Source organism: Mauremys mutica, unplaced genomic scaffold, assembly GCF_020497125.1.
Source record: "Mauremys mutica isolate MM-2020 ecotype Southern unplaced genomic scaffold, ASM2049712v1 Super-Scaffold_100116, whole genome shotgun sequence".
NCBI lineage: Eukaryota > Metazoa > Chordata > Testudines > Geoemydidae > Mauremys > Mauremys mutica.
Window position 1 is genome coordinate 697,926 of NW_025423272.1, and position 8,810 is coordinate 706,735.

At 48.6% G+C, this 8,810-nt stretch overlaps 1 non-coding gene across 1 annotated transcript; it reads right to left on the reverse strand.

Annotated features, from left to right (window-relative positions):
• Window positions 1–7,303: 7,303 nt before the first annotated feature.
• On the reverse strand, window positions 7,304–7,375 carry TRNAG-UCC. Its single transcript has one exon. It is a non-coding gene; the product is annotated as a tRNA-Gly (tRNA).
• Between the last annotated feature and the right edge of the window lie 1,435 nt (window positions 7,376–8,810).

Genomic DNA, 8,810 nt, shown 5'->3' on the forward strand with positions numbered 1-8,810 from the left:
GCCCCTGGCCAGGCACTTTGCAGGTTTGAGCTACTCCCTGGGGATCACCCCACTCAAGGAGCGTTCGTTCTAGGCAGCAAGCCGGCTAGAGAGGGAAACATCAGACGCTGCTCCCAATGCTACACTCAGTTTTTCAGAAATTAGTTGACTTCATGGCCAGAAGAGACCATTAGAGCATCTAATCTGACCCCCTGCATATCACAGGCCTCCTTTATGACACAAGAGCTAGTTTTGGGGCAAACACATTCCAGAAAGGCATCTAGTCTTCATTAAACGACATCAAGAGATGGCAAATCCACCACATTCCTTGGTAGCTTGTTCCTGTGGTGAATCATCCTCGCTGTTGAATATTTGTGCCTTTGTTGTAATATGAATTTGTCTCTTTTCATATTAATATTAATACCCAATCTTTTCTCTCCATTAAGGCACTTCAAGACTTCAGTGAAGTCACCTTTCAATATTCTTTTGATAAGCTAAACAGGTTGAGCTCTTTCAATAGCTCACTAGAAGGCATTTTTCTCCAGCCCTCAGAACATTTGGTGGCTCTTTGCTGCCCCAGCTCCAATTTCACAACATCTTTTTCACATGAGGACACCAAAACTGGAGGCAGTATTCCAGTATCAGTCTCACTGATGCCGTGTCACCTCCTGTGATGTTATTGACATAATCTGTAACTGTATAGATCACTGCTGCGACCACGGTTCTATATTTGCAGCCAATATTGTTGAAAGGTTGTCGTGTAAGGGGGTCTATGGAGAGGTTCTGATTGGCTGATTATAATGATGCTATCTCTAGATGTGTATCATTTTTGTAGTTGACGTTATGAATATAGGCTCTATGCTGCCCGTATTTCAAACTTGTGATATGCTTCTGGGGAACACCCCAGCCAGACAAGTTGGTGTCAGTTCTGCCTAGAACGAACGCTCCTTGAGTGGGATGATCCACAGGGAGTAGCTCAAACCTCCAAAGTGCCTGGCCAGGGGCAGGACATTGGCACAGCAAGGGAGGGGCGTGGCAGTGACATCACAAAGGCCTTTTGCAGGACCTCAGACTATTGGTCAAAGACTATTGGTGGGGAGGTGGTGACCTCACAGAGAGATGCTGACATCAGCCAGGCAGGACAGGGGCGAGGGGCCAGGGAAACCTTTGCTTCAGCAAGTCTCCTTCTCCAGGTCTCTCTTTGAGGCCTGAGAGAGTATTCGGGTTCACGGACGTGAGCGCCACGAGGAACCTCTTTCGAGTTTTCTCCTTCCCTTTTAGGGATTTTACTAGAAAACAGCTGTCCCTGTTTAGAAGGTAAGAGCCTCCTAGAGGTTTGAAACCTGTTCAGTCTGATCCATCTGGTGAGAGTTGAATTCTAGGCATGGAAAACACAAGCTTAAGGAGGCCAAATTTTATTCTGAATTTTATTTGATCCCCACCAGTGACCTGGGCCATCCTTTGGGCTCTCTGGTGAGAACCCTCAGCCTCCCTTCCTCAGTCTCTACCCTGATTGGCTGAGCAGGTGGTAATTGACAGGGAGGAGACTCAGGTCCTTGTTGGTCTCTTTTAAGACCAAGGAAATAAGTCAGAACCAGTTCTGTGTTTGACGAATTTTGCTGCTTCTCTACATTAATGGTCTCTGAGCAGTTCACGATTCTCTCTAACCTTGCAGTTCTCCTCAAATACTTGCTGAATAATTCCTGTGCACTGTTGTTGGTCTGGAGCTCATCTGAGAGCATTTTATTCAGGTCATTCAATGTCTGAAATTCAAGAGCCGATGGTTAGTTTGAAAATCAGGGCTCCTGGGTCCTATTCCCAACTCTGCCACTGACTGGATGTGTGACCTAAGACAAGTCAATTCTCCTTTCTCAGCCTTAGCTTCTCCCTCTTTCAAGTAGGGATAATGATGATCCGCTCCTACCTACCTCACGGTGGGTGAAGGATGGGGATCCATTGGAGAGTGTCACTAGGAGTAGTGCATAATATGAGGTGTCCTATCACGTTTACTCAGAGCAGATTATGACATAATAGAATAGCTGAAACAGTCTATTTTATTTGTATTTTTTATTTTTAAATTGTTAAGAGCAGCAATGACTTAGCTCAGATTGAAGCATCTTATCTAATGTTTGAGATCGAAGTGTCTCCTCTTTGTGTGCGACGAGACAATTTAACGCACTGTGACAAACAGGAGATGCTTTTGTTTTGAACAAAATCTTTTTGCAAAGAACTTTCATCCCACTTGTTATGATTTTGAGAAACAAACTGGTTTAGTCTGAATGGGATTTTCTGACAGAAATGGTTTAAATGAAATTTCCCCACCATTTCAATTCCTGGGCTCTATCCCTGCCTCTGGAGTTTTTTTTGTCTGTTAGAACAGGAGTCGGAACTGGTGGCTTCTCTTTCTGGCTCTGCCACTGCCTTGCTGTGTAGGCCCTTGGGTAGGTCATTTCCCTTCTCTGGACCTCAGGCTCCTCCCCATCTGTCCAATGGGAACAGGGATAGTTCTCGAGCTCTGGGCAGTCGTGAGCCTGAGTGAGATAAGGGGCGTTAAAGCCCTCTGTGAAGGAGAAAGGGGAGTTTCACGGTGTTTAGCACCAAGGAATTCTAAAGTTTGCTAAAATGTCTAGTCTGCGGAAACAAGAAATGGTCGGGGCCAAGCTTTTTAACCATTGCCTTTTCTAAAGCCCATTCAGGGATGTGAGTCTCTGTCTTTTCGGTACCTGGGGTTCTTTGCCAGCAGGAGAGAAGAGGTTCCTGCCTCCATTTTTGTGGCCTTAACAAACCAGGTGTTGTGCCCCAGTTCTCGTCTGAGATCCCTGAAAAAGAACATCTTCCCATCCATGAACAAGACAGGACCTATCTTTCAAAGGGGAACAAAGAGACCCCTTGGACTTGCAGACTAGCCAGCCTCACTTCCATAGCTGGAGAGATACTGGAATACATTCTTAACCAATCAGTTTGTCAGCAGCACCTACAGGATAATTTGTTTCTTAGGACGAGTGAGCATGGATTTGTCAAGAACAAATCATCCCAAACCCAGCCTCTTTCCTTCTTTGGCAGGGTTCCGGGCCTAGTGGAGGTGGGTAAACAGTAGATGGGATCTATCTCGGGGTTACTAAGACTTTTGACACAGTCCCGCAGGACATTCTCACAAGCAAACCAGGGAAATGCGGTCTAGATGCAATCAGTGTCATGTGGGTGCAGAGCTGGTTGAAAGCCCAGACTCCAAGGGCCCATCTCCAGGTTTGGCTGCCCAACGGAGAGGGTGCACCTAGTGGGTCCGGCAGGGATCAGTCCGGGGTCCGGTGCTATTCAATAGTTTCATGAATGATTTGGAAAATGGAGTGGAGAGCCTGCTTCTAAAATGTGCAAATGACACCAAGCACTTTGGAGCTCAGGATTGGAATTCAAAACGCCCTTAACGAATTGGAGACTTGGTCTTCTTGAGCCAAACCCCATGGCTGGGCCCCTCTCTCTAGACTGGGCTGAAGTGAAACCCCAGAGCCAAACACTCCTCCTCCTGGGCAGTGCGCTCCGACCTTGAATGGTCAGATGCTGCTTAGCTCTGTCAGAGCAGCTTTGGCTGGGGGATTCTCCCAGCACTTTCCAATAGCGGGAAGGTACGAAATCCCCCTTTGCCTGCTGGGGACGGAGCCCTAGAGGGGGGAGCAACTTGCCCAAAGTCCCACCGGAAAAGGAAAACAACCAGCAGTGGAACCAATAGGGGTGTCAGGATCCCGGAGGCATTGTCACCCCCACACTAGGATGGTGTTCTGCACCCCCTGCTGCTGGCCGAGTTTCTCCGTCCCTTGGCAATAAGACAGTCTAGAACCCCAAACAGGGTTATTGTATCTGCTACCCAAGATCCATAAACCTGGAAATCCTGGATGCCCCATCATCTCAGGCATTGGCACCCTGACAGCAGGATTGTCTGGCTATGTAGACGCTCCATCATCATTCCACACAAAGATGGACTACAAGCTGTCAGGAACAGTATCCCCGATAATGTCACAGCAAACCTGGAGGCTGAACTTTGTGACTTTGTCCTCACCCATAACTATTTCACATTTGGGGACAATGTGTACTTTCAAGTCAGCAGCACTGCTATGGGTACTCACATGGCCCCACAGTGTGCCAACATTTTTATGGCTGACTTAGAACAACGCTTCCTCAGCTCTCGTCCCCTAATGCCCCTACTCTACTTGTGCTACACTGATGACATCTTCATCATCTGGTCCCATGGAAAAGAAAACCCTTGAGGAATTCCACCATGATTTCAACAATTTCCATCCCACCTACAACCTCTGCCTGGATCAGTCCACACAAGAGATCCACTTCCTGGACACTACTGTGCTAATAAGCGATGGTCACATAAACACCACCCTATACCGGAAACATACTGAACGCTATACTTACCTACATGTCTCCAGCTTTCACCCAGACCACATCACACAATCCATTGTCTACAGCCAAGCTCTAAGATACAACCGCATTTGCTCCAACCCCTCAGACAGAGACAAACACCTACAAGATCTCTATCAAGCGTTCTTACAACTACAGTACCCACCAGCTGAAGTGAAGAAGCAGATTGACAGAGCCAGAAGGGTACCCAGAAGTCACCTACTACAGGACAGGCCCAACAAAGAAAGTAACAGAACCCCACTAGCCGTCACCTTCAGACCCCAACTAAAACCTCTCCAGTGCATCATCAAGGATCTACAACCCATCCTGAAGGACAATCCCTCACTCTCACAGATCTTGGGAGACAGGTCAGTCCTTGCTTACTGACAGCCACCCAACCTGAAGCAAATACTTACCAGCAACCACACAACAAAAACACTAACCCAGGAACCTATCCTTGCAACAAAGCCCATTGCCAACTCTGTCCCCATATCTGTTCAGGGGACACCATCATAGGACCTAATCACATCAGCCATGCCATCAGGGGCTCATTCAGCTGCACATCTACCAATGTGATATGTGCCATCATGTGCCAGCAATGCCTCTCTGCCATGTACATTGGCCAAACCAGAGAGTCTCTACATAAAAGAATAAATGGACACAAATCAGACATCAAGAATTATAACATTCAAACACAGCCAGAGAACACTTCAATCTCCCTGGTCACTCGATTACAGACCTAAAAGTCGCAATATTACAACAAAAAACCTTCAACAACAGACTCCCACGAGAGATGCTGAATTGGAATTAATTTGCAAACTGGACACCGTTAAATTAGGCTCGAATAAAGACTGGGAGTGGGTGGGTCATTACACAAAGTAAAACTATTTCCCCATGTTTATTTGTCCCCCTACTGTTACTCACACCTTCTTGTCAACTGTGGGAAATGGGCCATCCTGATTGTCACTACAGGTTTTTTTCTCCTGCTGATAATAGCTCACCTTAACTGCTCACTCTCATTATAGTGTGGATGGCAACACCCATTTTTTCATGTTCTCTGTGTATATATATATATATCTTCCTGCTGTATTTTCCACTGTATGCATCTGATGAAGTGGATTTTAGTCCACAAAAGCTTATGCTCAATTAAGTTTGTTAGTCTCTAAGGTGCCACAAGTACTCCTCATTATTTTTGCAGATAAATTCATGGAGGTGAAGTCCATTAATGGCTATTAGGCAGCCTGGGTAAGGAATGGTGTCCCTAGCCTCTGTTTGTCAGAGGGTGGAGATGGATGGCAGGAGAGAGATCACTTGATCATTACCTGTTAGGTTCACTCCCTCTGGGGCACGGGTATTGGCCACTGTTGGCAGATAGGATATGGGGTTGGATGGACCTTTGGTCTGACCCAGTCTGGCCATTCTTCTGTTCTTATGAAGGGAGGGGAAGAGCCCTGCAACAGAGTTTCTGTAGTGTAGTGGTTATCATGTTTGCCTAACACGCAACAGGTCCCTGGTTCAAAACCAGGCAGAAACATGCTGGCTTAATTTTTGCCAACTCCTAGTGGCCTGTCCCTACTGTTGTAGGAGCAGCAGTGATTTCTATGCTCAATAGGTCTGTTATACTTCCCCCATTCCCATTTTTGTCTCCTCTCCCTCTCTGAATGCCTGTGAAGTGGCTTTCCCCCTCCCCCTCCCGCTCCCTCCTGGAATGCTTGTGGGATGAAGGGACTGGTTGAACAGCTGGAAGATCAGAAGAGCTCCTAGATAGACAAGGTGTCTGGGACTCTAATTAGGCAGTGATCACACACCCAGAGCATGGACACTGGCTGAGGTGGAGTGTGACCCACCAGATGCAGCCAAGTCATCTCCAGTCGCAGGCCATGAGGAGCAGGTCCTTAAAAGGGGAAGGGGCCCTGTGTTCAGGAGTCACTCACAAGCTTGTACCTCCAGTGAATACCCTTCGCCCCGACCGCCTGGCCAGTGGTTCGCTGCATTGCAGTTCATTGTGCCTCAGGAAGACTTACCTTCATCGCACTGTCCATCACGGCACTGTGGGACACTTACCTGGCAGAATCCTGTGCCTGCCTCTTGGCTTCCCAGGGATGGCTACTTGCAGCCCAGGAGAAGAAGGATGGTTCTGGTGAAAGGAAGACAAGCAAAGCTCTGGGAGGAAATTTGGGTGTGGGCGCTGTGCTGGGGGTGGGGGTGGGGTGCAGGAGGGGTGGTGCAGCTCCCAAAGTGACCGGTACACACAACCCTCTGGCAGCAGCTCCTAGATGAGTGGGGCCAGGGGATCTCCATGTGCTGCTGTCTGCAGGCGCTGCCCCCAGAGCTCCCATTGGCTACAGTTCCTGGCCAATGGGAGCTGCAGAGTTGGTGCTCGGGGCAGGGGCAGCACGTGGAGACACTCCCCCCACCCCAGGGGATGCTGGGACATGCCGGCCACTTCTGGGAGCGGCACGGAGGGACGGAGGCAGAGTGGGCAGGGAGCCACCTTAGTGCTGCTGGCACATCTCTGCACACGCATTGGGGAGGGGAGCAGAGGGCCTCCATGTGCTGCCTGGGGTAGGGGCAGAGCACGGAGCTGCCTCCCCTCCCGGGTCTATGACAGGAGTGGGTGGGTGGGGTCTTTTGGCCTGCAAGGTGCAGCAGGTCGGACTAGATGATCACACTGGTCCCTTCTGACCTTAAAGGCTCTGAGTCTAAAAGGGAGAGGGAAGTAAAGGAAATTTAAAAAAAAAAATGAACCAAGCATTGTAATACCAGGATGACTCCAACTGCTCATTATATAGTCCCACCCCTTTCTTCCTCCACTGGGTGTTTAATGACCTGTTGGGATTCAGGACACTGATTTTCTCATTCCATTGAAAAACTGTGACTGAAACTAAACCAATTCCCAGTGGAGGAATCATCACATGATTGCATTGGCTGGAAATTGAACCCAGGTCAACTGCTTGGAAGGCAGCTATGCTCACCACTATACCACCAATGCACCTGGGGAAAGTCTCTGATTTTTCACACTTGGTGTCTGGTCACCTTACTTCTCAGCATGGGGCAAATTTCTCTGTGGTCTCTGCCATTCATCGTGGGGAGTTTCCCCACTGATAACAGTTCTTGCTGGGTTGGGGATGGGAGAGAGAAGAGGCATTTATTCTGTTTCATTCCTCTCCATTTTCTGTTCCTCCCCGTCCCTTCCAGGGTCCTCCCTTCCATTTCAGACTGTGCAGTGACACCCTCCCCGCACCCAGGACTCTGGAGCCTCTGGAGCAGCACGATCCCATGAGATCCTCAGTGACCAAGGGTCTTTTCCAACTTCCAGGAGACCCAGCTTGAGTCTAAAGGAAGCTCTGTTCCTTCCTGGGGATCCTCTCTCCCTTCATGGAGATCAAGATCATGAAGCCTCTGCCTTGCCTCCTGGGTCTGAATTAATGTCCCATTTCCCACTATGTGCTCGAAAGAAACATGTTTCTAACCCAGGTGAGCGGCGTTAATTCAGCTGGAATCCTTCACCCACATTCCTTAGGAGATTGACTCTCTGTGACACAGACTGACTGGGGTTCATCCCTGCATGTCCCCTATGGGGAAGGAAAGACACTGAGGGGGAAGGAAGAAGATGGACAGAAGGAGTCAAATGGGGTTAGACCAGAATAGGACATTTTCTGCCTGTTAAAATATACTAGACTCTAATTGCTTAAAACAAAACAAAAACCCACCAGCTTCTGTGTGAACCATCAGTTTTTCACAGAGCAGCCAAAGTGGTGAAGCACAGACACACATAACCACCGACAGCCCAAATTTGTCTAAGAAGCAACTATAGTGGCTCATGCAGGGGGAAATACAGCTGTGGGTGTGAGTTCAGGCCTCACCCAGAGCATTGGTTTTCATTAGCCACGGAGCTTCCCCCACTTGCTTTGCCCAATTCACATGGAAAGTGCCATAGGAGGGTGATGAGAATAAACTCTGAAATGCGGAGGTTGGCCCAGAGATTGGGATAAGGGGTTTGAAGAGAAAAAGCTCTAAGAGTATAAAACCAGACAGTCTCCAGGGGCAGGTCCGGTACACGCCTCAACAGGGAGCCATTCGGGGGAGGGGGTTTCACTCCCTCTGTTAAATGTCCTGAGAGGTATTTGAAGATGAAGATAACGCCATGGCTAACAGGTGACTGGCACGTCCTGGGTTAAAGAAAGGGACCTGGGTTAATAGTCTGAAGATTTGTGTTACCGTCACTGTCTGACCCCCCTTCAGTGCGGAGCAGGTGTGTACGTTGCTGGGTGGAACGCACAGGCTCCTGGAGAGCAGGGGCAGCTGTTTCCATGGCAGAGAGCCTGGCCCTTAGGAGACTTTCTACACTTGCTGTTTTGAAGCAATTCAGTAAAATAACAGTGGAGCTACAATGTCTGGTCCAAAATTTCAGCCCCCGTGGTGCA